The sequence below is a fragment of the Microcebus murinus genome, chromosome 21 (genome assembly GCF_040939455.1).
Source record: "Microcebus murinus isolate Inina chromosome 21, M.murinus_Inina_mat1.0, whole genome shotgun sequence".
Classification (NCBI taxonomy): Eukaryota; Metazoa; Chordata; class Mammalia; order Primates; family Cheirogaleidae; genus Microcebus; species Microcebus murinus.
Window position 1 is genome coordinate 633686 of NC_134124.1, and position 26118 is coordinate 659803.

A 26118-nucleotide genomic window follows, 5' to 3' on the forward strand; every position below is an offset into this window, starting at 1 on the left:
AGCGAGTCGGCGGCCCGGGGTGGGGGTCACCCCCACCCTCAGCGCCCGCCGCGGTGCCTGGCGCCCCAGCCCGCACCGTGGGGCCTCCTCTTGTCCCAAGCCGCGACACCGCCGTCACGCGGCAGCATGCGTGGCTTCTGGACTGTCAGGTCTCAGACCAAAGGTCTGCTCTGTGGGAACCGACACGCTGGAGGAAACCTTGAGAGTCTGAGAGGGGAGGGAGTTCCAGAAGAAGGCCAGGATGTCATTTTGAGGGAGTATGTGACCAGAACTCGTCCCGTTGCTTTTGGGGTTCTATGGGCTACACGTAGGAATCTTTGGTGGTGGCACCTGATGTTGGGGGATCCGGAGTCACACCCAGACCTGCTCCACAGGCCTCCTTTTACTTTTCTCTTCGGATTCATTATTTTTAAAAAGTGTCTCTTATCTCTATGATTGCATTTTCTTTTCTCTCTCTTTTCAAGCAGATGATGGGAGTCCAAGTATTAAGGTGACATGTGTTGCCCGTGCCCCCCTCCCCCCTGTGTTCTTATTCATTTACCTCTGATGTTGTTCCAGCGTATTGTGGGGGTACCAATGTTAAGGTCGGGTACGTTGCCCTCTCCCAGCCTCCCCCCTCGGGTCAGAGCCTCAAGTGCGCCCATCCCCCAGTCGGTGCGCACCCACCCCATTCCTAATGGAGGTGTATGCCCATCCCCTCCCCCCACCCGCCCGACACCCACCCGATGAAGGTGATTCCTCTGTGTCCACTTAGGTGTCCATCGGTTCGTACCCATTTGCTGGTGAGCGCGAGCACGTGGTGCTCGTGTGTCCATTCTTGGGCTACCTGGCTTACTGGAACGGGTTCCAGCTCTGGCCAGGAGAACCACGAGAGGTGCCCTCTCACCGCTGCTCCTCCTAGCTGAATAGCACTCCGTGGTGTCCACGCGCCACATTTCATTTACGCACTCGTGGGTCGATGGGCACTCGGGTCGCTTCCAGGTCTTTGCGATTGTGACTTGTGCCCTGACTCTAACCCTAACCCTTACCCAGCCCGTCTCCTCCTCGGCCCCTGCCTGACTGACTCCTTCCCGCCCGGCCTGTCACCTGTCACCGTCCTCTGCCCCTGCCTGACACGCTCCTCCCCGCCCGGGCCGTCACCGTCCTCGGCCCCTGCCTGACGGGGCTCCTCCGTCGCCTGGGCCTTCCAAGGGCTTGGTGTGGACGCTGGTTCCAGGACGCCCTCCCAGGAACCCGGTAGCAGGGCGGCCGCAGCGTCTCGCGCCACCCAACCGTCCGCCGGCCGGCGGCCGGCGCTAAGTGGCCTGCGGGGGACGTGCCCCCACTGTGGGGCGGGCGCCCAGCCTGGTGTCTTCTCTGAGGCCCCGTGGCTGCTTTTCCCCCCCGCAAGGGGAGAGCCGCGGAGGTGGGGACCGCCTCCTCGTGGGGACGTACACCCAGCTCTCCACGTCGGATTCCGGGGCTCTCTGTCCTGCCAGAAGGCCCAGCTGGCCTGCGGGTCCTTAGAGTGGCAAAAACATCCGAAAACTGAGATTGAGGGTCCGGTGGTTGTCTGCACTTTTGTGCTGGGCACCCCAGGGAGGCCCGGGGGCTGGCTGGACAACGCGGTCTGCTGGGCAGGGGGGGCGGTTTGGAGGAGCAACTGATGCCCTTTGCACTTTGGGTAGCAAGTGTCTGAGGTGTCTCTGAGCCCTGCGCCATGTCGGGGGGTGGGGTGGGGGGGTGGGAGGTCGGGGGGGGGGTGGAGGAGCAGGAGGAGGAGGAGGAGGAGGTGGGAAGGGCCGTGGCCTGCAGTCGTGTTCCCGGGGTGGCTTCTTCCACAGGCTGCTTGGCCTGGGCTCCCTGCACCTGGGCCTTTGGAGGACTGGCCCTGTGCTTGCCAACGCTTCCCCTGCAGGGACCCAGAGCTGGGAGGTTGCATCTCTCAGCCCTGGGTCGGGCAGAGCCCCAGCGGGCCATGCCCACAACCTCTCTCAGCACGGGTCCCCCAGAAGGCTCCTTTGGGACCAGGATTCTCTTGCGGGTGACTCTTTAAGGTCTGGCCCCTGGATGGAGGGGCACCAGGAGTAGAGGAGCAGGAAGGGGAAGGGGGTGGCCATGCGAGGGGACACTTTCAGGCCAAGTCCCAGCTTCAGCCTGATCCTCCTGGGAACCCCGGGGTGTACGTCACACCTCCTGGTTGTCCCGCTCTGAGACAAGGGCTCTGAGACAAGGAGCCGGGCTGCGCATTCCCCCAGCAGCCAGTCGTGGGCTGAGGACACCTGGGGCGTTGGGAACTCCCTGGCTTCTCCTTGGCTTAACATCTGGAGCTGCTTGTGAATCGTGCCGCCACACACACCCGAGTGCAGGTGTCTTCTGCACAGACTGCGGGCCTCGCTCTTCTGAATGCCGCTAGCTCGCCACCCACCCACGGGTGAACCTGGTCAGGGTACTTTCTCTCGGGGGCAGACTCTGATCCTGGCGGGCTACCGGTGTTTCTGTTTGCTCGTTTCTTTCTTCCATTTCGGGAAAGGCTTCCTTACTGGGTGTGGAAATCTCCTATGCCTTTCCTCGCCTATTCTGTCAGCTTTAAAATTCTCTTTCAGTTGCCACCCTCACAGATGGATTAGGAAACTCTTTCCGGTGCACTCATTAGTGAAATGACCTCAATGAAGCTGGAATCCAATATCTAATCGCCGATTTTTAGCGAGTCCACACGCCAGGGTGGTCGGGGTCCAATGCAGCCCCGGCCAGGCCCAGGCCCCTTGGACTGGGCCACAGGAGGACACAGAGGAGGGTCCCGGCCCCCACGGTCGCGTTGCCGGCAGTTCTCCAAGGGCTTGGGCGTTTTCCAGAGGTAGGAGATGGAGGGGACTGATTTCTTCAGCGCCCCACAAACCACGCCACCCCACCCATGGGACACATCCCTAGAGAGAGAGAGAGACGCCCCATACACTCGCTCCCCTCCCCCATGCGCTGTGCCCCAGCCCGGGCCCGGGGGAATAGGCGGCAGCCCACCCACAGGGTGGGGGGCGCAGCTGAAAGGGGTTGTCGGGGATGGCGGCCCCTGCCTGGGGTCAAAGGGCGGGCGACCCGCGCGTGCGCAATCGGCGGCGGCGGCGGCGGCGGCGGCGGCCACGAGCTGGGGGTGGGCCAGGCGAGGAGAGGAAGGGGGCTGGAAGGTCTCCACCTTGGCGAGTCCAGCCGTGGAGGCGCATCTTGTGTGAGTGTGAGTGAGTGAGTGTGAGTGTGAGTGTGTGTGTGTGTGTGTGTGTGTGTGTGTATAGAAAGACAGCCCCCCACCCCGGCCCGCCGCTCCCTGCCCGCCCCGCCCCGCCCCGCCCCGCCTGTCACCCCCGTCCCTCGGAGCCCGCCGGACCCGGCCGGTGAACTCAACAGGCCCGGCCCGGTGCGGGTCAGCGCCGGCGCGGGGCCTGGGGCGGGGGGAGGAGGCGGCGGGGAAGCGCAGAGAGGCTCGGCTTCTTGAGCGGGGCAGGGGCGCCCTCCGCCGTCTAGGGCCACACCACCCTGAACGCGCCCGATCTCGTCTGGTCTCGGAAGCTAAGCAGGGTCGGGCCTGGTTAGTACTTGGATGGGAGACCGCCTGGGAATACCGGGTGCCGTAGGCTTCTTCTTTTTTTTTTTTTGTTTTGCCTCTTGTTCTGTCCCCTTTCTGGGAGCGAGTCGGCGGCCCGGGGTGGGGGTCACCCCCACCCTCAGCGCCCGCCGCGCTGCCTGGCGTCTCAGACCAAAGGTCTGCTCTGTGGGAACCGACACGCTGGAGGAAACCTTGAGAGTCTGAGAGGGGAGGGAGTTCCAGAAGAAGGCCAGGATGTCATTTTGAGGGAGTATGTGACCAGAACTCGTCCCGTTGCTTTTGGGGTTCTATGGGCTACACGTAGGAATCTTTGGTGGTGGCACCTGATGTTGGGGGATCCGGAGTCACACCCAGACCTGCTCCACAGGCCTCCTTTTACTTTTCTCTTCGGATTCATTATTTTTAAAAAGTGTCTCTTATCTCTATGATTGCATTTTCTTTTCTCTCTCTTTTCAAGCAGATGATGGGAGTCCAAGTATTAAGGTGACATGTGTTGCCCGTGCCCCCCTCCCCCCTGTGTTCTTATTCATTTACCTCTGATGTTGTTCCAGCGTATTGTGGGGGTACCAATGTTAAGGTCGGGTACGTTGCCCTCTCCCAGCCTCCCCCCTCGGGTCAGAGCCTCAAGTGCGCCCATCCCCCAGTCGGTGCGCACCCACCCCATTCCTAATGGAGGTGTATGCCCATCCCCTCCCCCCACCCGCCCGACACCCACCCGATGAAGGTGATTCCTCTGTGTCCACTTAGGTGTCCATCGGTTCGTACCCATTTGCTGGTGAGCGCGAGCACGTGGTGCTCGTGTGTCCATTCTTGGGCTACCTGGCTTACTGGAACGGGTTCCAGCTCTGGCCAGGAGAACCACGAGAGGTGCCCTCTCACCGCTGCTCCTCCTAGCTGAATAGCACTCCGTGGTGTCCACGCGCCACATTTCATTTACGCACTCGTGGGTCGATGGGCACTCGGGTCGCTTCCAGGTCTTTGCGATTGTGACTTGTGCCCTGACTCTAACCCTAACCCTTACCCAGCCCGTCTCCTCCTCGGCCCCTGCCTGACTGACTCCTTCCCGCCCGGCCTGTCACCTGTCACCGTCCTCTGCCCCTGCCTGACACGCTCCTCCCCGCCCGGGCCGTCACCGTCCTCGGCCCCTGCCTGACGGGGCTCCTCCGTCGCCTGGGCCTTCCAAGGGCTTGGTGTGGACGCTGGTTCCAGGACGCCCTCCCAGGAACCCGGTAGCAGGGCGGCCGCAGCGTCTCGCGCCACCCAACCGTCCGCCGGCCGGCGGCCGGCGCTAAGTGGCCTGCGGGGGACGTGCCCCCACTGTGGGGCGGGCGCCCAGCCTGGTGTCTTCTCTGAGGCCCCGTGGCTGCTTTTCCCCCCCGCAAGGGGAGAGCCGCGGAGGTGGGGACCGCCTCCTCGTGGGGACGTACACCCAGCTCTCCACGTCGGATTCCGGGGCTCTCTGTCCTGCCAGAAGGCCCAGCTGGCCTGCGGGTCCTCAGAGTGGCAAAAACATCCGAAAACTGAGATTGAGGGTCCGGTGGTTGTCTGCACTTTTGTGCTGGGCACCCCAGGGAGGCCCGGGGGCTGGCTGGACAACGCGGTCTGCTGGGCAGGGGGGGCGGTTTGGAGGAGCAACTGATGCCCTTTGCACTTTGGGTAGCAAGTGTCTGAGGTGTCTCTGAGCCCTGCGCCATGTCGGGGGGTGGGGTGGGGGGGTGGGAGGTCGGGGGGGGGGTGGAGGAGCAGGAGGAGGAGGAGGAGGAGGTGGGAAGGGCCGTGGCCTGCAGTCGTGTTCCCGGGGTGGCTTCTTCCACAGGCTGCTTGGCCTGGGCTCCCTGCACCTGGGCCTTTGGAGGACTGGCCCTGTGCTTGCCAACGCTTCCCCTGCAGGGACCCAGAGCTGGGAGGTTGCATCTCTCAGCCCTGGGTCGGGCAGAGCCCCAGCGGGCCATGCCCACAACCTCTCTCAGCACGGGTCCCCCAGAAGGCTCCTTTGGGACCAGGATTCTCTTGCGGGTGACTCTTTAAGGTCTGGCCCCTGGATGGAGGGGCACCAGGAGTAGAGGAGCAGGAAGGGGAAGGGGGTGGCCATGCGAGGGGACACTTTCAGGCCAAGTCCCAGCTTCAGCCTGATCCTCCTGGGAACCCCGGGGTGTACGTCACACCTCCTGGTTGTCCCGCTCTGAGACAAGGGCTCTGAGACAAGGAGCCGGGCTGCGCATTCCCCCAGCAGCCAGTCGTGGGCTGAGGACACCTGGGGCGTTGGGAACTCCCTGGCTTCTCCTTGGCTTAACATCTGGAGCTGCTTGTGAATCGTGCCGCCACACACACCCGAGTGCAGGTGTCTTCTGCACAGACTGCGGGCCTCGCTCTTCTGAATGCCGCTAGCTCGCCACCCACCCACGGGTGAACCTGGTCAGGGTACTTTCTCTCGGGGGCAGACTCTGATCCTGGCGGGCTACCGGTGTTTCTGTTTGCTCGTTTCTTTCTTCCATTTCGGGAAAGGCTTCCTTACTGGGTGTGGAAATCTCCTATGCCTTTCCTCGCCTATTCTGTCAGCTTTAAAATTCTCTTTCAGTTGCCACCCTCACAGATGGATTAGGAAACTCTTTCCGGTGCACTCATTAGTGAAATGACCTCAATGAAGCTGGAATCCAATATCTAATCGCCGATTTTTAGCGAGTCCACACGCCAGGGTGGTCGGGGTCCAATGCAGCCCCGGCCAGGCCCAGGCCCCTTGGACTGGGCCACAGGAGGACACAGAGGAGGGTCCCGGCCCCCACGGTCGCGTTGCCGGCAGTTCTCCAAGGGCTTGGGCGTTTTCCAGAGGTAGGAGATGGAGGGGACTGATTTCTTCAGCGCCCCACAAACCACGCCACCCCACCCATGGGACACATCCCTAGAGAGAGAGAGAGACGCCCCATACACTCGCTCCCCTCCCCCATGCGCTGTGCCCCAGCCCGGGCCCGGGGGAATAGGCGGCAGCCCACCCACAGGGTGGGGGGCGCAGCTGAAAGGGGTTGTCGGGGATGGCGGCCCCTGCCTGGGGTCAAAGGGCGGGCGACCCGCGCGTGCGCAATCGGCGGCGGCGGCGGCGGCGGCGGCGGCGGCGGCCACGAGCTGGGGGTGGGCCAGGCGAGGAGAGGAAGGGGGCTGGAAGGTCTCCACCTTGGCGAGTCCAGCCGTGGAGGCGCATCTTGTGTGAGTGTGAGTGAGTGAGTGTGAGTGTGAGTGTGTGTGTGTGTGTGTGTGTGTGTGTGTGTATAGAAAGACAGCCCCCCACCCCGGCCCGCCGCTCCCTGCCCGCCCCGCCCCGCCCCGCCCCGCCTGTCACCCCCGTCCCTCGGAGCCCGCCGGACCCGGCCGGTGAACTCAACAGGCCCGGCCCGGTGCGGGTCAGCGCCGGCGCGGGGCCTGGGGCGGGGGGAGGAGGCGGCGGGGAAGCGCAGAGAGGCTCGGCTTCTTGAGCGGGGCAGGGGCGCCCTCCGCCGTCTAGGGCCACACCACCCTGAACGCGCCCGATCTCGTCTGGTCTGGGAAGCTAAGCAGGGTCGGGCCTGGTTAGTACTTGGATGGGAGACCGCCTGGGAATACCGGGTGCCGTAGGCTTCTTCTTTTTTTTTTTTTGTTTTGCCTCTTGTTCTGTCCCCTTTCTGGGAGCGAGTCGGCGGCCCGGGGTGGGGGTCACCCCCACCCTCAGCGCCCGCCGCGCTGCCTGGCGTCTCAGACCAAAGGTCTGCTCTGTGGGAACCGACACGCTGGAGGAAACCTTGAGAGTCTGAGAGGGGAGGGAGTTCCAGAAGAAGGCCAGGATGTCATTTTGAGGGAGTATGTGACCAGAACTCGTCCCGTTGCTTTTGGGGTTCTATGGGCTACACGTAGGAATCTTTGGTGGTGGCACCTGATGTTGGGGGATCCGGAGTCACACCCAGACCTGCTCCACAGGCCTCCTTTTACTTTTCTCTTCGGATTCATTATTTTTAAAAAGTGTCTCTTATCTCTATGATTGCATTTTCTTTTCTCTCTCTTTTCAAGCAGATGATGGGAGTCCAAGTATTAAGGTGACATGTGTTGCCCGTGCCCCCCTCCCCCCTGTGTTCTTATTCATTTACCTCTGATGTTGTTCCAGCGTATTGTGGGGGTACCAATGTTAAGGTCGGGTACGTTGCCCTCTCCCAGCCTCCCCCCTCGGGTCAGAGCCTCAAGTGCGCCCATCCCCCAGTCGGTGCGCACCCACCCCATTCCTAATGGAGGTGTATGCCCATCCCCTCCCCCCACCCGCCCGACACCCACCCGATGAAGGTGATTCCTCTGTGTCCACTTAGGTGTCCATCGGTTCGTACCCATTTGCTGGTGAGCGCGAGCACGTGGTGCTCGTGTGTCCATTCTTGGGCTACCTGGCTTACTGGAACGGGTTCCAGCTCTGGCCAGGAGAACCACGAGAGGTGCCCTCTCACCGCTGCTCCTCCTAGCTGAATAGCACTCCGTGGTGTCCACGCGCCACATTTCATTTACGCACTCGTGGGTCGATGGGCACTCGGGTCGCTTCCAGGTCTTTGCGATTGTGACTTGTGCCCTGACTCTAACCCTAACCCTTACCCAGCCCGTCTCCTCCTCGGCCCCTGCCTGACTGACTCCTTCCCGCCCGGCCTGTCACCTGTCACCGTCCTCTGCCCCTGCCTGACACGCTCCTCCCCGCCCGGGCCGTCACCGTCCTCGGCCCCTGCCTGACGGGGCTCCTCCGTCGCCTGGGCCTTCCAAGGGCTTGGTGTGGACGCTGGTTCCAGGACGCCCTCCCAGGAACCCGGTAGCAGGGCGGCCGCAGCGTCTCGCGCCACCCAACCGTCCGCCGGCCGGCGGCCGGCGCTAAGTGGCCTGCGGGGGACGTGCCCCCACTGTGGGGCGGGCGCCCAGCCTGGTGTCTTCTCTGAGGCCCCGTGGCTGCTTTTCCCCCCCGCAAGGGGAGAGCCGCGGAGGTGGGGACCGCCTCCTCGTGGGGACGTACACCCAGCTCTCCACGTCGGATTCCGGGGCTCTCTGTCCTGCCAGAAGGCCCAGCTGGCCTGCGGGTCCTCAGAGTGGCAAAAACATCCGAAAACTGAGATTGAGGGTCCGGTGGTTGTCTGCACTTTTGTGCTGGGCACCCCAGGGAGGCCCGGGGGCTGGCTGGACAACGCGGTCTGCTGGGCAGGGGGGGCGGTTTGGAGGAGCAACTGATGCCCTTTGCACTTTGGGTAGCAAGTGTCTGAGGTGTCTCTGAGCCCTGCGCCATGTCGGGGGGTGGGGTGGGGGGGTGGGAGGTCGGGGGGGGGGTGGAGGAGCAGGAGGAGGAGGAGGAGGAGGTGGGAAGGGCCGTGGCCTGCAGTCGTGTTCCCGGGGTGGCTTCTTCCACAGGCTGCTTGGCCTGGGCTCCCTGCACCTGGGCCTTTGGAGGACTGGCCCTGTGCTTGCCAACGCTTCCCCTGCAGGGACCCAGAGCTGGGAGGTTGCATCTCTCAGCCCTGGGTCGGGCAGAGCCCCAGCGGGCCATGCCCACAACCTCTCTCAGCACGGGTCCCCCAGAAGGCTCCTTTGGGACCAGGATTCTCTTGCGGGTGACTCTTTAAGGTCTGGCCCCTGGATGGAGGGGCACCAGGAGTAGAGGAGCAGGAAGGGGAAGGGGGTGGCCATGCGAGGGGACACTTTCAGGCCAAGTCCCAGCTTCAGCCTGATCCTCCTGGGAACCCCGGGGTGTACGTCACACCTCCTGGTTGTCCCGCTCTGAGACAAGGGCTCTGAGACAAGGAGCCGGGCTGCGCATTCCCCCAGCAGCCAGTCGTGGGCTGAGGACACCTGGGGCGTTGGGAACTCCCTGGCTTCTCCTTGGCTTAACATCTGGAGCTGCTTGTGAATCGTGCCGCCACACACACCCGAGTGCAGGTGTCTTCTGCACAGACTGCGGGCCTCGCTCTTCTGAATGCCGCTAGCTCGCCACCCACCCACGGGTGAACCTGGTCAGGGTACTTTCTCTCGGGGGCAGACTCTGATCCTGGCGGGCTACCGGTGTTTCTGTTTGCTCGTTTCTTTCTTCCATTTCGGGAAAGGCTTCCTTACTGGGTGTGGAAATCTCCTATGCCTTTCCTCGCCTATTCTGTCAGCTTTAAAATTCTCTTTCAGTTGCCACCCTCACAGATGGATTAGGAAACTCTTTCCGGTGCACTCATTAGTGAAATGACCTCAATGAAGCTGGAATCCAATATCTAATCGCCGATTTTTAGCGAGTCCACACGCCAGGGTGGTCGGGGTCCAATGCAGCCCCGGCCAGGCCCAGGCCCCTTGGACTGGGCCACAGGAGGACACAGAGGAGGGTCCCGGCCCCCACGGTCGCGTTGCCGGCAGTTCTCCAAGGGCTTGGGCGTTTTCCAGAGGTAGGAGATGGAGGGGACTGATTTCTTCAGCGCCCCACAAACCACGCCACCCCACCCATGGGACACATCCCTAGAGAGAGAGAGAGACGCCCCATACACTCGCTCCCCTCCCCCATGCGCTGTGCCCCAGCCCGGGCCCGGGGGAATAGGCGGCAGCCCACCCACAGGGTGGGGGGCGCAGCTGAAAGGGGTTGTCGGGGATGGCGGCCCCTGCCTGGGGTCAAAGGGCGGGCGACCCGCGCGTGCGCAATCGGCGGCGGCGGCGGCGGCGGCGGCGGCCACGAGCTGGGGGTGGGCCAGGCGAGGAGAGGAAGGGGGCTGGAAGGTCTCCACCTTGGCGAGTCCAGCCGTGGAGGCGCATCTTGTGTGAGTGTGAGTGAGTGAGTGTGAGTGTGAGTGTGTGTGTGTGTGTGTGTGTATAGAGAGACAGCCCCCCACCCCGGCCCGCCGCTCCCTGCCCGCCCCGCCCCGCCCCGCCCCGCCTGTCACCCCCGTCCCTCGGAGCCCGCCGGACCCGGCCGGTGAACTCAACAGGCCCGGCCCGGTGCGGGTCAGCGCCGGCGCGGGGCCTGGGGCGGGGGGAGGAGGCGGCGGGGAAGCGCAGAGAGGCTCGGCTTCTTGAGCGGGGCAGGGGCGCCCTCCGCCGTCTAGGGCCACACCACCCTGAACGCGCCCGATCTCGTCTGGTCTGGGAAGCTAAGCAGGGTCGGGCCTGGTTAGTACTTGGATGGGAGACCGCCTGGGAATACCGGGTGCCGTAGGCTTCTTCTTTTTTTTTTTTTTTTGTTTTGCCTCTTGTTCTGTCCCCTTTCTGGGAGCGAGTCGGCGGCCCGGGGTGGGGGTCACCCCCACCCTCAGCGCCCGCCGCGGTGCCTGGCGCCCCAGCCCGCACCGTGGGGCCTCCTCTTGTCCCAAGCCGCGACACCGCCGTCACGCGGCAGCATGCGTGGCTTCTGGACTGTCAGGTCTCAGACCAAAGGTCTGCTCTGTGGGAACCGACACGCTGGAGGAAACCTTGAGAGTCTGAGAGGGGAGGGAGTTCCAGAAGAAGGCCAGGATGTCATTTTGAGGGAGTATGTGACCAGAACTCGTCCCGTTGCTTTTGGGGTTCTATGGGCTACACGTAGGAATCTTTGGTGGTGGCACCTGATGTTGGGGGATCCGGAGTCACACCCAGACCTGCTCCACAGGCCTCCTTTTACTTTTCTCTTCGGATTCATTATTTTTAAAAAGTGTCTCTTATCTCTATGATTGCATTTTCTTTTCTCTCTCTTTTCAAGCAGATGATGGGAGTCCAAGTATTAAGGTGACATGTGTTGCCCGTGCCCCCCTCCCCCCTGTGTTCTTATTCATTTACCTCTGATGTTGTTCCAGCGTATTGTGGGGGTACCAATGTTAAGGTCGGGTACGTTGCCCTCTCCCAGCCTCCCCCCTCGGGTCAGAGCCTCAAGTGCGCCCATCCCCCAGTCGGTGCGCACCCACCCCATTCCTAATGGAGGTGTATGCCCATCCCCTCCCCCCACCCGCCCGACACCCACCCGATGAAGGTGATTCCTCTGTGTCCACTTAGGTGTCCATCGGTTCGTACCCATTTGCTGGTGAGCGCGAGCACGTGGTGCTCGTGTGTCCATTCTTGGGCTACCTGGCTTACTGGAACGGGTTCCAGCTCTGGCCAGGAGAACCACGAGAGGTGCCCTCTCACCGCTGCTCCTCCTAGCTGAATAGCACTCCGTGGTGTCCACGCGCCACATTTCATTTACGCACTCGTGGGTCGATGGGCACTCGGGTCGCTTCCAGGTCTTTGCGATTGTGACTTGTGCCCTGACTCTAACCCTAACCCTTACCCAGCCCGTCTCCTCCTCGGCCCCTGCCTGACTGACTCCTTCCCGCCCGGCCTGTCACCTGTCACCGTCCTCTGCCCCTGCCTGACACGCTCCTCCCCGCCCGGGCCGTCACCGTCCTCGGCCCCTGCCTGACGGGGCTCCTCCGTCGCCTGGGCCTTCCAAGGGCTTGGTGTGGACGCTGGTTCCAGGACGCCCTCCCAGGAACCCGGTAGCAGGGCGGCCGCAGCGTCTCGCGCCACCCAACCGTCCGCCGGCCGGCGGCCGGCGCTAAGTGGCCTGCGGGGGACGTGCCCCCACTGTGGGGCGGGCGCCCAGCCTGGTGTCTTCTCTGAGGCCCCGTGGCTGCTTTTCCCCCCCGCAAGGGGAGAGCCGCGGAGGTGGGGACCGCCTCCTCGTGGGGACGTACACCCAGCTCTCCACGTCGGATTCCGGGGCTCTCTGTCCTGCCAGAAGGCCCAGCTGGCCTGCGGGTCCTCAGAGTGGCAAAAACATCCGAAAACTGAGATTGAGGGTCCGGTGGTTGTCTGCACTTTTGTGCTGGGCACCCCAGGGAGGCCCGGGGGCTGGCTGGACAACGCGGTCTGCTGGGCAGGGGGGGCGGTTTGGAGGAGCAACTGATGCCCTTTGCACTTTGGGTAGCAAGTGTCTGAGGTGTCTCTGAGCCCTGCGCCATGTCGGGGGGTGGGGTGGGGGGGTGGGAGGTCGGGGGGGGGGTGGAGGAGCAGGAGGAGGAGGAGGAGGAGGTGGGAAGGGCCGTGGCCTGCAGTCGTGTTCCCGGGGTGGCTTCTTCCACAGGCTGCTTGGCCTGGGCTCCCTGCACCTGGGCCTTTGGAGGACTGGCCCTGTGCTTGCCAACGCTTCCCCTGCAGGGACCCAGAGCTGGGAGGTTGCATCTCTCAGCCCTGGGTCGGGCAGAGCCCCAGCGGGCCATGCCCACAACCTCTCTCAGCACGGGTCCCCCAGAAGGCTCCTTTGGGACCAGGATTCTCTTGCGGGTGACTCTTTAAGGTCTGGCCCCTGGATGGAGGGGCACCAGGAGTAGAGGAGCAGGAAGGGGAAGGGGGTGGCCATGCGAGGGGACACTTTCAGGCCAAGTCCCAGCTTCAGCCTGATCCTCCTGGGAACCCCGGGGTGTACGTCACACCTCCTGGTTGTCCCGCTCTGAGACAAGGGCTCTGAGACAAGGAGCCGGGCTGCGCATTCCCCCAGCAGCCAGTCGTGGGCTGAGGACACCTGGGGCGTTGGGAACTCCCTGGCTTCTCCTTGGCTTAACATCTGGAGCTGCTTGTGAATCGTGCCGCCACACACACCCGAGTGCAGGTGTCTTCTGCACAGACTGCGGGCCTCGCTCTTCTGAATGCCGCTAGCTCGCCACCCACCCACGGGTGAACCTGGTCAGGGTACTTTCTCTCGGGGGCAGACTCTGATCCTGGCGGGCTACCGGTGTTTCTGTTTGCTCGTTTCTTTCTTCCATTTCGGGAAAGGCTTCCTTACTGGGTGTGGAAATCTCCTATGCCTTTCCTCGCCTATTCTGTCAGCTTTAAAATTCTCTTTCAGTTGCCACCCTCACAGATGGATTAGGAAACTCTTTCCGGTGCACTCATTAGTGAAATGACCTCAATGAAGCTGGAATCCAATATCTAATCGCCGATTTTTAGCGAGTCCACACGCCAGGGTGGTCGGGGTCCAATGCAGCCCCGGCCAGGCCCAGGCCCCTTGGACTGGGCCACAGGAGGACACAGAGGAGGGTCCCGGCCCCCACGGTCGCGTTGCCGGCAGTTCTCCAAGGGCTTGGGCGTTTTCCAGAGGTAGGAGATGGAGGGGACTGATTTCTTCAGCGCCCCACAAACCACGCCACCCCACCCATGGGACACATCCCTAGAGAGAGAGAGAGACGCCCCATACACTCGCTCCCCTCCCCCATGCGCTGTGCCCCAGCCCGGGCCCGGGGGAATAGGCGGCAGCCCACCCACAGGGTGGGGGGCGCAGCTGAAAGGGGTTGTCGGGGATGGCGGCCCCTGCCTGGGGTCAAAGGGCGGGCGACCCGCGCGTGCGCAATCGGCGGCGGCGGCGGCGGCGGCGGCGGCGGCGGCGGCCACGAGCTGGGGGTGGGCCAGGCGAGGAGAGGAAGGGGGCTGGAAGGTCTCCACCTTGGCGAGTCCAGCCGTGGAGGCGCATCTTGTGTGAGTGTGAGTGAGTGAGTGTGAGTGTGAGTGTGTGTGTGTGTGTGTGTGTGTGTGTGTGTATAGAAAGACAGCCCCCCACCCCGGCCCGCCGCTCCCTGCCCGCCCCGCCCCGCCCCGCCCCGCCTGTCACCCCCGTCCCTCGGAGCCCGCCGGACCCGGCCGGTGAACTCAACAGGCCCGGCCCGGTGCGGGTCAGCGCCGGCGCGGGGCCTGGGGCGGGGGGAGGAGGCGGCGGGGAAGCGCAGAGAGGCTCGGCTTCTTGAGCGGGGCAGGGGCGCCCTCCGCCGTCTAGGGCCACACCACCCTGAACGCGCCCGATCTCGTCTGGTCTCGGAAGCTAAGCAGGGTCGGGCCTGGTTAGTACTTGGATGGGAGACCGCCTGGGAATACCGGGTGCCGTAGGCTTCTTCTTTTTTTTTTTTGTTTTGCCTCTTGTTCTGTCCCCTTTCTGGGAGCGAGTCGGCGGCCCGGGGTGGGGGTCACCCCCACCCTCAGCGCCCGCCGCGCTGCCTGGCGTCTCAGACCAAAGGTCTGCTCTGTGGGAACCGACACGCTGGAGGAAACCTTGAGAGTCTGAGAGGGGAGGGAGTTCCAGAAGAAGGCCAGGATGTCATTTTGAGGGAGTATGTGACCAGAACTCGTCCCGTTGCTTTTGGGGTTCTATGGGCTACACGTAGGAATCTTTGGTGGTGGCACCTGATGTTGGGGGATCCGGAGTCACACCCAGACCTGCTCCACAGGCCTCCTTTTACTTTTCTCTTCAGATTCATTATTTTTAAAAAGTGTCTCTTATCTCTATGATTGCATTTTCTTTTCTCTCTCTTTTCAAGCAGATGATGGGAGTCCAAGTATTAAGGTGACATGTGTTGCCCGTGCCCCCCTCCCCCCTGTGTTCTTATTCATTTACCTCTGATGTTGTTCCAGCGTATTGTGGGGGTACCAATGTTAAGGTCGGGTACGTTGCCCTCTCCCAGCCTCCCCCCTCGGGTCAGAGCCTCAAGTGCGCCCATCCCCCAGTCGGTGCGCACCCACCCCATTCCTAATGGAGGTGTATGCCCATCCCCTCCCCCCACCCGCCCGACACCCACCCGATGAAGGTGATTCCTCTGTGTCCACTTAGGTGTCCATCGGTTCGTACCCATTTGCTGGTGAGCGCGAGCACGTGGTGCTCGTGTGTCCATTCTTGGGCTACCTGGCTTACTGGAACGGGTTCCAGCTCTGGCCAGGAGAACCACGAGAGGTGCCCTCTCACCGCTGCTCCTCCTAACTGAATAGCACTCCGTGGTGTCCACGCGCCACATTTCATTTACGCACTCGTGGGTCGATGGGCACTCGGGTCGCTTCCAGGTCTTTGCGATTGTGACTTGTGCCCTGACTCTAACCCTAACCCTTACCCAGCCCGTCTCCTCCTCGGCCCCTGCCTGACTGACTCCTTCCCGCCCGGCCTGTCACCTGTCACCGTCCTCTGCCCCTGCCTGACACGCTCCTCCCCGCCCGGGCCGTCACCGTCCTCGGCCCCTGCCTGACGGGGCTCCTCCGTCGCCTGGGCCTTCCAAGGGCTTGGTGTGGACGCTGGTTCCAGGACGCCCTCCCAGGAACCCGGTAGCAGGGCGGCCGCAGCGTCTCGCGCCACCCAACCGTCCGCCGGCCGGCGGCCGGCGCTAAGTGGCCTGCGGGGGACGTGCCCCCACTGTGGGGCGGGCGCCCAGCCTGGTGTCTTCTCTGAGGCCCCGTGGCTGCTTTTCCCCCCCGCAAGGGGAGAGCCGCGGAGGTGGGGACCGCCTCCTCGTGGGGACGTACACCCAGCTCTCCACGTCGGATTCCGGGGCTCTCTGTCCTGCCAGAAGGCCCAGCTGGCCTGCGGGTCCTCAGAGTGGCAAAAACATCCGAAAACTGAGATTGAGGGTCCGGTGGTTGTCTGCACTTTTGTGCTGGGCACCCCAGGGAGGCCCGGGGGCTGGCTGGACAACGCGGTCTGCTGGGCAGGGGGGGCGGTTTGGAGGAGCAACTGATGCCCTTTGCACTTTGGGTAGCAAGTGTCTGAGGTGTCTCTGAGCCCTGCGCCATGTCGGGGGGTGGGGTGGGGGGGTGGGAGGTCGGGGGGGGTGGAGGAGCAGGAGGAGGAGGAGGAGGAGGTGGGAAGGGCCGTGGCCTGCAGTCGTGTTCCCGGGGTGGCTTCTTCCACAGGCTGCTTGGCCTGGGCTCCCTGCACCTGGGCCTTTGGAGGACTGGCCCTGTGCTTGCCAACGCTTCCCCTGCAGGGACCCAGAGCTGGGAGGTTGCATCTCTCAGCCCTGGGTCGGGCAGAGCCCCAGCGGGCCATGCCCACAACCTCTCTCAGCACGGGTCCCCCAGAAGGCTCCTTTGGGACCAGGATTCTCTTGCGGGTGACTCTTTAAGGTCTGGCCCCTGGATGGAGGGGCACCAGGAGTAGAGGAGCAGGAAGGGGAAGGGGGTGGCCATGCGAGGGGACACTTTCAGGCCAAGTCCCAGCTTCAGCCTGATCCTCCTGGGAACCCCGGGGTGTACGTCACACCTCCTGGTTGTCCCGCTCTGAGACAAGGGCTCTGAGACAAGGAGCCGGGCTGCGCATTCCCCCAGCAGCCAGTCGTGGGCTGAGGACACCTGGGGCGTTGGGAACTCCCTGGCTTCTCCTTGGCTTAACATCTGGAGCTGCTTGTGAATCGTGCCGCCACACACACCCGAGTGCAGGTGTCTTCTGCACAGACTGCGGGCCTCGCTCTTCTGAATGCCGCTAGCTCGCCACCCACCCACGGGTGAACCTGGTCAGGGTACTTTCTCTCGGGGGCAGACTCTGATCCTGGCGGGCTACCGGTGTTTCTGTTTGCTCGTTTCTTTCTTCCATTTCGGGAAAGGCTTCCTTACTGGGTGTGGAAATCTCCTATGCCTTTCCTCGCCTATTCTGTCAGCTTTAAAATTCTCTTTCAGTTGCCACCCTCACAGATGGATTAGGAAACTCTTTCCGGTGCACTCATTAGTGAAATGACCTCAATGAAGCTGGAATCCAATATCTAATCGCCGATTTTTAGCGAGTCCACACGCCAGGGTGGTCGGGGTCCAATGCAGCCCCGGCCAGGCCCAGGCCCCTTGGACTGGGCCACAGGAGGACACAGAGGAGGGTCCCGGCCCCCACGGTCGCGTTGCCGGCAGTTCTCCAAGGGCTTGGGCGTTTTCCAGAGGTAGGAGATGGAGGGGACTGATTTCTTCAGCGCCCCACAAACCACGCCACCCCACCCATGGGACACATCCCTAGAGAGAGAGAGAGACGCCCCATACACTCGCTCCCCTCCCCCATGCGCTGTGCCCCAGCCCGGGCCCGGGGGAATAGGCGGCAGCCCACCCACAGGGTGGGGGGCGCAGCTGAAAGGGGTTGTCGGGGATGGCGGCCCCTGCCTGGGGTCAAAGGGCGGGCGACCCGCGCGTGCGCAATCGGCGGCGGCGGCGGCGGCGGCGGCGGCCACGAGCTGGGGGTGGGCCAGGCGAGGAGAGGAAGGGGGCTGGAAGGTCTCCACCTTGGCGAGTCCAGCCGTGGAGGCGCATCTTGTGTGAGTGTGAGTGAGTGAGTGTGAGTGTGAGTGTGTGTGTGTGTGTGTGTGTGTGTGTGTGTGTGTGTGTGTATAGAAAGACAGCCCCCCACCCCGGCCCGCCGCTCCCTGCCCGCCCCGCCCCGCCCCGCCCCGCCTGTCACCCCCGTCCCTCGGAGCCCGCCGGACCCGGCCGGTGAACTCAACAGGCCCGGCCCGGTGCGGGTCAGCGCCGGCGCGGGGCCTGGGGCGGGGGGAGGAGGCGGCGGGGAAGCGCAGAGAGGCTCGGCTTCTTGAGCGGGGCAGGGGCGCCCTCCGCCGTCTAGGGCCACACCACCCTGAACGCGCCCGATCTCGTCTGGTCTCGGAAGCTAAGCAGGGTCGGGCCTGGTTAGTACTTGGATGGGAGACCGCCTGGGAATACCGGGTGCCGTAGGCTTCTTCTTTTTTTTTTTTTGTTTTGCCTCTTGTTCTGTCCCCTTTCTGGGAGCGAGTCGGCGGCCCGGGGTGGGGGTCACCCCCACCCTCAGCGCCCGCCGCGCTGCCTGGCGTCTCAGACCAAAGGTCTGCTCTGTGGGAACCGACACGCTGGAGGAAACCTTGAGAGTCTGAGAGGGGAGGGAGTTCCAGAAGAAGGCCAGGATGTCATTTTGAGGGAGTATGTGACCAGAACTCGTCCCGTTGCTTTTGGGGTTCTATGGGCTACACGTAGGAATCTTTGGTGGTGGCACCTGATGTTGGGGGATCCGGAGTCACACCCAGACCTGCTCCACAGGCCTCCTTTTACTTTTCTCTTCGGATTCATTATTTTTAAAAAGTGTCTCTTATCTCTATGATTGCATTTTCTTTTCTCTCTCTTTTCAAGCAGATGATGGGAGTCCAAGTATTAAGGTGACATGTGTTGCCCGTGCCCCCCTCCCCCCTGTGTTCTTATTCATTTACCTCTGATGTTGTTCCAGCGTATTGTGGGGGTACCAATGTTAAGGTCGGGTACGTTGCCCTCTCCCAGCCTCCCCCCTCGGGTCAGAGCCTCAAGTGCGCCCATCCCCCAGTCGGTGCGCACCCACCCCATTCCTAATGGAGGTGTATGCCCATCCCCTCCCCCCACCCGCCCGACACCCACCCGATGAAGGTGATTCCTCTGTGTCCACTTAGGTGTCCATCGGTTCGTACCCATTTGCTGGTGAGCGCGAGCACGTGGTGCTCGTGTGTCCATTCTTGGGCTACCTGGCTTACTGGAACGGGTTCCAGCTCTGGCCAGGAGAACCACGAGAGGTGCCCTCTCACCGCTGCTCCTCCTAGCTGAATAGCACTCCGTGGTGTCCACGCGCCACATTTCATTTACGCACTCGTGGGTCGATGGGCACTCGGGTCGCTTCCAGGTCTTTGCGATTGTGACTTGTGCCCTGACTCTAACCCTAACCCTTACCCAGCCCGTCTCCTCCTCGGCCCCTGCCTGACTGACTCCTTCCCGCCCGGCCTGTCACCTGTCACCGTCCTCTGCCCCTGCCTGACACGCTCCTCCCCGCCCGGGCCGTCACCGTCCTCGGCCCCTGCCTGACGGGGCTCCTCCGTCGCCTGGGCCTTCCAAGGGCTTGGTGTGGACGCTGGTTCCAGGACGCCCTCCCAGGAACCCGGTAGCAGGGCGGCCGCAGCGTCTCGCGCCACCCAACCGTCCGCCGGCCGGCGGCCGGCGCTAAGTGGCCTGCGGGGGACGTGCCCCCACTGTGGGGCGGGCGCCCAGCCTGGTGTCTTCTCTGAGGCCCCGTGGCTGCTTTTCCCCCCCGCAAGGGGAGAGCCGCGGAGGTGGGGACCGCCTCCTCGTGGGGACGTACACCCAGCTCTCCACGTCGGATTCCGGGGCTCTCTGTCCTGCCAGAAGGCCCAGCTGGCCTGCGGGTCCTCAGAGTGGCAAAAACATCCGAAAACTGAGATTGAGGGTCCGGTGGTTGTCTGCACTTTTGTGCTGGGCACCCCAGGGAGGCCCGGGGGCTGGCTGGACAACGCGGTCTGCTGGGCAGGGGGGGCGGTTTGGAGGAGCAACTGATGCCCTTTGCACTTTGGGTAGCAAGTGTCTGAGGTGTCTCTGAGCCCTGCGCCATGTCGGGGGGTGGGGTGGGGGGGTGGGAGGTCGGGGGGGGGTGGAGGAGCAGGAGGAGGAGGAGGAGGAGGTGGGAAGGGCCGTGGCCTGCAGTCGTGTTCCCGGGGTGGCTTCTTCCACAGGCTGCTTGGCCTGGGCTCCCTGCACCTGGGCCTTTGGAGGACTGGCCCTGTGCTTGCCAACGCTTCCCCTGCAGGGACCCAGAGCTGGGAGGTTGCATCTCTCAGCCCTGGGTCGGGCAGAGCCCCAGCGGGCCATGCCCACAACCTCTCTCAGCACGGGTCCCCCAGAAGGCTCCTTTGGGACCAGGATTCTCTTGCGGGTGACTCTTTAAGGTCTGGCCCCTGGATGGAGGGGCACCAGGAGTAGAGGAGCAGGAAGGGGAAGGGGGTGGCCATGCGAGGGGACACTTTCAGGCCAAGTCCCAGCTTCAGCCTGATCCTCCTGGGAACCCCGGGGTGTACGTCACACCTCCTGGTTGTCCCGCTCTGAGACAAGGGCTCTGAGACAAGGAGCCGGGCTGCGCATTCCCCCAGCAGCCAGTCGTGGGCTGAGGACACCTGGGGCGTTGGGAACTCCCTGGCTTCTCCTTGGCTTAACATCTGGAGCTGCTTGTGAATCGTGCCGCCACACACACCCGAGTGCAGGTGTCTTCTGCACAGACTGCGGGCCTCGCTCTTCTGAATGCCGCTAGCTCGCCACCCACCCACGGGTGAACCTGGTCAGGGTACTTTCTCTCGGGGGCAGACTCTGATCCTGGCGGGCTACCGGTGTTTCTGTTTGCTCGTTTCTTTCTTCCATTTCGGGAAAGGCTTCCTTACTGGGTGTGGAAATCTCCTATGCCTTTCCTCGCCTATTCTGTCAGCTTTAAAATTCTCTTTCAGTTGCCACCCTCACAGATGGATTAGGAAACTCTTTCCGGTGCACTCATTAGTGAAATGACCTCAATGAAGCTGGAATCCAATATCTAATCGCCGATTTTTAGCGAGTCCACACGCCAGGGTGGTCGGGGTCCAATGCAGCCCCGGCCAGGCCCAGGCCCCTTGGACTGGGCCACAGGAGGACACAGAGGAGGGTCCCGGCCCCCACGGTCGCGTTGCCGGCAGTTCTCCAAGGGCTTGGGCGTTTTCCAGAGGTAGGAGATGGAGGGGACTGATTTCTTCAGCGCCCCACAAACCACGCCACCCCACCCATGGGACACATCCCTAGAGAGAGAGAGAGACGCCCCATACACTCGCTCCCCTCCCCCATGCGCTGTGCCCCAGCCCGGGCCCGGGGGAATAGGCGGCAGCCCACCCACAGGGTGGGGGGCGCAGCTGAAAGGGGTTGTCGGGGATGGCGGCCCCTGCCTGGGGTCAAAGGGCGGGCGACCCGCGCGTGCGCAATCGGCGGCGGCGGCGGCGGCGGCGGCGGCGGCGGCCACGAGCTGGGGGTGGGCCAGGCGAGGAGAGGAAGGGGGCTGGAAGGTCTCCACCTTGGCGAGTCCAGCCGTGGAGGCGCATCTTGTGTGAGTGTGAGTGAGTGAGTGTGAGTGTGAGTGTGTGTGTGTGTGTGTGTGTGTGTGTGTGTATAGAAAGACAGCCCCCCACCCCGGCCCGCCGCTCCCTGCCCGCCCCGCCCCGCCCCGCCCCGCCTGTCACCCCCGTCCCTCGGAGCCCGCCGGACCCGGCCGGTGAACTCAACAGGCCCGGCCCGGTGCGGGTCAGCGCCGGCGCGGGGCCTGGGGCGGGGGGAGGAGGCGGCGGGGAAGCGCAGAGAGGCTCGGCTTCTTGAGCGGGGCAGGGGCGCCCTCCGCCGTCTAGGGCCACACCACCCTGAACGCGCCCGATCTCGTCTGGTCTCGGAAGCTAAGCAGGGTCGGGCCTGGTTAGTACTTGGATGGGAGACCGCCTGGGAATACCGGGTGCCGTAGGCTTCTTCTTTTTTTTTTTTTGTTTTGCCTCTTGTTCTGTCCCCTTTCTGGGAGCGAGTCGGCGGCCCGGGGTGGGGGTCACCCCCACCCTCAGCGCCCGCCGCGCTGCCTGGCGTCTCAGACCAAAGGTCTGCTCTGTGGGAACCGACACGCTGGAGGAAACCTTGAGAGTCTGAGAGGGGAGGGAGTTCCAGAAGAAGGCCAGGATGTCATTTTGAGGGAGTATGTGACCAGAACTCGTCCCGTTGCTTTTGGGGTTCTATGGGCTACACGTAGGAATCTTTGGTGGTGGCACCTGATGTTGGGGGATCCGGAGTCACACCCAGACCTGCTCCACAGGCCTCCTTTTACTTTTCTCTTCGGATTCATTATTTTTAAAAAGTGTCTCTTATCTCTATGATTGCATTTTCTTTTCTCTCTCTTTTCAAGCAGATGATGGGAGTCCAAGTATTAAGGTGACATGTGTTGCCCGTGCCCCCCTCCCCCCTGTGTTCTTATTCATTTACCTCTGATGTTGTTCCAGCGTATTGTGGGGGTACCAATGTTAAGGTCGGGTACGTTGCCCTCTCCCAGCCTCCCCCCTCGGGTCAGAGCCTCAAGTGCGCCCATCCCCCAGTCGGTGCGCACCCACCCCATTCCTAATGGAGGTGTATGCCCATCCCCTCCCCCCACCCGCCCGACACCCACCCGATGAAGGTGATTCCTCTGTGTCCACTTAGGTGTCCATCGGTTCGTACCCATTTGCTGGTGAGCGCGAGCACGTGGTGCTCGTGTGTCCATTCTTGGGCTACCTGGCTTACTGGAACGGGTTCCAGCTCTGGCCAGGAGAACCACGAGAGGTGCCCTCTCACCGCTGCTCCTCCTAGCTGAATAGCACTCCGTGGTGTCCACGCGCCACATTTCATTTACGCACTCGTGGGTCGATGGGCACTCGGGTCGCTTCCAGGTCTTTGCGATTGTGACTTGTGCCCTGACTCTAACCCTAACCCTTACCCAGCCCGTCTCCTCCTCGGCCCCTGCCTGACTGACTCCTTCCCGCCCGGCCTGTCACCTGTCACCGTCCTCTGCCCCTGCCTGACACGCTCCTCCCCGCCCGGGCCGTCACCGTCCTCGGCCCCTGCCTGACGGGGCTCCTCCGTCGCCTGGGCCTTCCAAGGGCTTGGTGTGGACGCTGGTTCCAGGACGCCCTCCCAGGAACCCGGTAGCAGGGCGGCCGCAGCGTCTCGCGCCACCCAACCGTCCGCCGGCCGGCGGCCGGCGCTAAGTGGCCTGCGGGGGACGTGCCCCCACTGTGGGGCGGGCGCCCAGCCTGGTGTCTTCTCTGAGGCCCCGTGGCTGCTTTTCCCCCCCGCAAGGGGAGAGCCGCGGAGGTGGGGACCGCCTCCTCGTGGGGACGTACACCCAGCTCTCCACGTCGGATTCCGGGGCTCTCTGTCCTGCCAGAAGGCCCAGCTGGCCTGCGGGTCCTCAGAGTGGCAAAAACATCCGAAAACTGAGATTGAGGGTCCGGTGGTTGTCTGCACTTTTGTGCTGGGCACCCCAGGGAGGCCCGGGGGCTGGCTGGACAACGCGGTCTGCTGGGCAGGGGGGGCGGTTTGGAGGAGCAACTGATGCCCTTTGCACTTTGGGTAGCAAGTGTCTGAGGTGTCTCTGAGCCCTGCGCCATGTCGGGGGGTGGGGTGGGGGGGTGGGAGGTCGGGGGGGGGGTGGAGGAGCAGGAGGAGGAGGAGGAGGAGGTGGGAAGGGCCGTGGCCTGCAGTCGTGTTCCCGGGGTGGCTTCTTCCACAGGCTGCTTGGCCTGGGCTCCCTGCACCTGGGCCTTTGGAGGACTGGCCCTGTGCTTGCCAACGCTTCCCCTGCAGGGACCCAGAGCTGGGAGGTTGCATCTCTCAGCCCTGGGTCGGGCAGAGCCCCAGCGGGCCATGCCCACAACCTCTCTCAGCACGGGTCCCCCAGAAGGCTCCTTTGGGACCAGGATTCTCTTGCGGGTGACTCTTTAAGGTCTGGCCCCTGGATGGAGGGGCACCAGGAGTAGAGGAGCAGGAAGGGGAAGGGGGTGGCCATGCGAGGGGACACTTTCAGGCCAAGTCCCAGCTTCAGCCTGATCCTCCTGGGAACCCCGGGGTGTACGTCACACCTCCTGGTTGTCCCGCTCTGAGACAAGGGCTCTGAGACAAGGAGCCGGGCTGCGCATTCCCCCAGCAGCCAGTCGTGGGCTGAGGACACCTGGGGCGTTGGGAACTCCCTGGCTTCTCCTTGGCTTAACATCTGGAGCTGCTTGTGAATCGTGCCGCCACACACACCCGAGTGCAGGTGTCTTCTGCACAGACTGCGGGCCTCGCTCTTCTGAATGCCGCTAGCTCGCCACCCACCCACGGGTGAACCTGGTCAGGGTACTTTCTCTCGGGGGCAGACTCTGATCCTGGCGGGCTACCGGTGTTTCTGTTTGCTCGTTTCTTTCTTCCATTTCGGGAAAGGCTTCCTTACTGGGTGTGGAAATCTCCTATGCCTTTCCTCGCCTATTCTGTCAGCTTTAAAATTCTCTTTCAGTTGCCACCCTCACAGATGGATTAGGAAACTCTTTCCGGTGCACTCATTAGTGAAATGACCTCAATGAAGCTGGAATCCAATATCTAATCGCCGATTTTTAGCGAGTCCACACGCCAGGGTGGTCGGGGTCCAATGCAGCCCCGGCCAGGCCCAGGCCCCTTGGACTGGGCCACAGGAGGACACAGAGGAGGGTCCCGGCCCCCACGGTCGCGTTGCCGGCAGTTCTCCAAGGGCTTGGGCGTTTTCCAGAGGTAGGAGATGGAGGGGACTGATTTCTTCAGCGCCCCACAAACCACGCCACCCCACCCATGGGACACATCCCTAGAGAGAGAGAGAGACGCCCCATACACTCGCTCCCCTCCCCCATGCGCTGTGCCCCAGCCCGGGCCCGGGGGAATAGGCGGCAGCCCACCCACAGGGTGGGGGGCGCAGCTGAAAGGGGTTGTCGGGGATGGCGGCCCCTGCCTGGGGTCAAAGGGCGGGCGACCCGCGCGTGCGCAATCGGCGGCGGCGGCGGCGGCGGCGGCGGCCACGAGCTGGGGGTGGGCCAGGCGAGGAGAGGAAGGGGGCTGGAAGGTCTCCACCTTGGCGAGTCCAGCCGTGGAGGCGCATCTTGTGTGAGTGTGAGTGAGTGAGTGTGAGTGTGAGTGTGTGTGTGTGTGTGTGTGTATAGAGAGACAGCCCCCCACCCCGGCCCGCCGCTCCCTGCCCGCCCCGCCCCGCCCCGCCCCGCCTGTCACCCCCGTCCCTCGGAGCCCGCCGGACCCGGCCGGTGAACTCAACAGGCCCGGCCCGGTGCGGGTCAGCGCCGGCGCGGGGCCTGGGGCGGGGGGAGGAGGCGGCGGGGAAGCGCAGAGAGGCTCGGCTTCTTGAGCGGGGCAGGGGCGCCCTCCGCCGTCTAGGGCCACACCACCCTGAACGCGCCCGATCTCGTCTGGTCTGGGAAGCTAAGCAGGGTCGGGCCTGGTTAGTACTTGGATGGGAGACCGCCTGGGAATACCGGGTGCCGTAGGCTTCTTCTTTTTTTTTTTTTTTTGTTTTGCCTCTTGTTCTGTCCCCTTTCTGGGAGCGAGTCGGCGGCCCGGGGTGGGGGTCACCCCCACCCTCAGCGCCCGCCGCGGTGCCTGGCGCCCCAGCCCGCACCGTGGGGCCTCCTCTTGTCCCAAGCCGCGACACCGCCGTCACGCGGCAGCATGCGTGGCTTCTGGACTGTCAGGTCTCAGACCAAAGGTCTGCTCTGTGGGAACCGACACGCTGGAGGAAACCTTGAGAGTCTGAGAGGGGAGGGAGTTCCAGAAGAAGGCCAGGATGTCATTTTGAGGGAGTATGTGACCAGAACTCGTCCCGTTGCTTTTGGGGTTCTATGGGCTACACGTAGGAATCTTTGGTGGTGGCACCTGATGTTGGGGGATCCGGAGTCACACCCAGACCTGCTCCACAGGCCTCCTTTTACTTTTCTCTTCGGATTCATTATTTTTAAAAAGTGTCTCTTATCTCTATGATTGCATTTTCTTTTCTCTCTCTTTTCAAGCAGATGATGGGAGTCCAAGTATTAAGGTGACATGTGTTGCCCGTGCCCCCCTCCCCCCTGTGTTCTTATTCATTTACCTCTGATGTTGTTCCAGCGTATTGTGGGGGTACCAATGTTAAGGTCGGGTACGTTGCCCTCTCCCAGCCTCCCCCCTCGGGTCAGAGCCTCAAGTGCGCCCATCCCCCAGTCGGTGCGCACCCACCCCATTCCTAATGGAGGTGTATGCCCATCCCCTCCCCCCACCCGCCCGACACCCACCCGATGAAGGTGATTCCTCTGTGTCCACTTAGGTGTCCATCGGTTCGTACCCATTTGCTGGTGAGCGCGAGCACGTGGTGCTCGTGTGTCCATTCTTGGGCTACCTGGCTTACTGGAACGGGTTCCAGCTCTGGCCAGGAGAACCACGAGAGGTGCCCTCTCACCGCTGCTCCTCCTAGCTGAATAGCACTCCGTGGTGTCCACGCG

General features: G+C 63.3%; 7 non-coding genes across 7 annotated transcripts; all 7 read left to right on the plus strand.

Moving 5' to 3' along the window:
* Positions 1 to 3489: 3489 nt before the first annotated feature.
* LOC142863256 (5S ribosomal RNA) lies at positions 3490 to 3608 on the plus strand. Its single transcript, XR_012914131.1, has one exon. It is a non-coding gene; the product is annotated as a 5S ribosomal RNA (ribosomal RNA).
* A 3459-nt stretch (positions 3609 to 7067) lies between these two features.
* LOC142863227 (5S ribosomal RNA) lies at positions 7068 to 7186 on the plus strand. The gene has a single exon (XR_012914121.1). It is a non-coding gene; the product is annotated as a 5S ribosomal RNA (ribosomal RNA).
* A 3443-nt stretch (positions 7187 to 10629) lies between these two features.
* LOC142863228 (5S ribosomal RNA) lies at positions 10630 to 10748 on the plus strand. The gene has a single exon (XR_012914122.1). It is a non-coding gene; the product is annotated as a 5S ribosomal RNA (ribosomal RNA).
* A 3552-nt stretch (positions 10749 to 14300) lies between these two features.
* On the plus strand, positions 14301 to 14419 carry LOC142863267 (5S ribosomal RNA). The gene has a single exon (XR_012914133.1). It is a non-coding gene; the product is annotated as a 5S ribosomal RNA (ribosomal RNA).
* A 3460-nt stretch (positions 14420 to 17879) lies between these two features.
* Positions 17880 to 17998, plus strand: LOC142863279 (5S ribosomal RNA). Its single transcript, XR_012914134.1, has one exon. It is a non-coding gene; the product is annotated as a 5S ribosomal RNA (ribosomal RNA).
* Positions 17999 to 21456: 3458 nt separating this feature from the next.
* Positions 21457 to 21575, plus strand: LOC142863290 (5S ribosomal RNA). The gene has a single exon (XR_012914136.1). It is a non-coding gene; the product is annotated as a 5S ribosomal RNA (ribosomal RNA).
* A 3443-nt stretch (positions 21576 to 25018) lies between these two features.
* On the plus strand, positions 25019 to 25137 carry LOC142863229 (5S ribosomal RNA). Its single transcript, XR_012914123.1, has one exon. It is a non-coding gene; the product is annotated as a 5S ribosomal RNA (ribosomal RNA).
* The last annotated feature ends 981 nt before the right edge of the window (positions 25138 to 26118 follow it).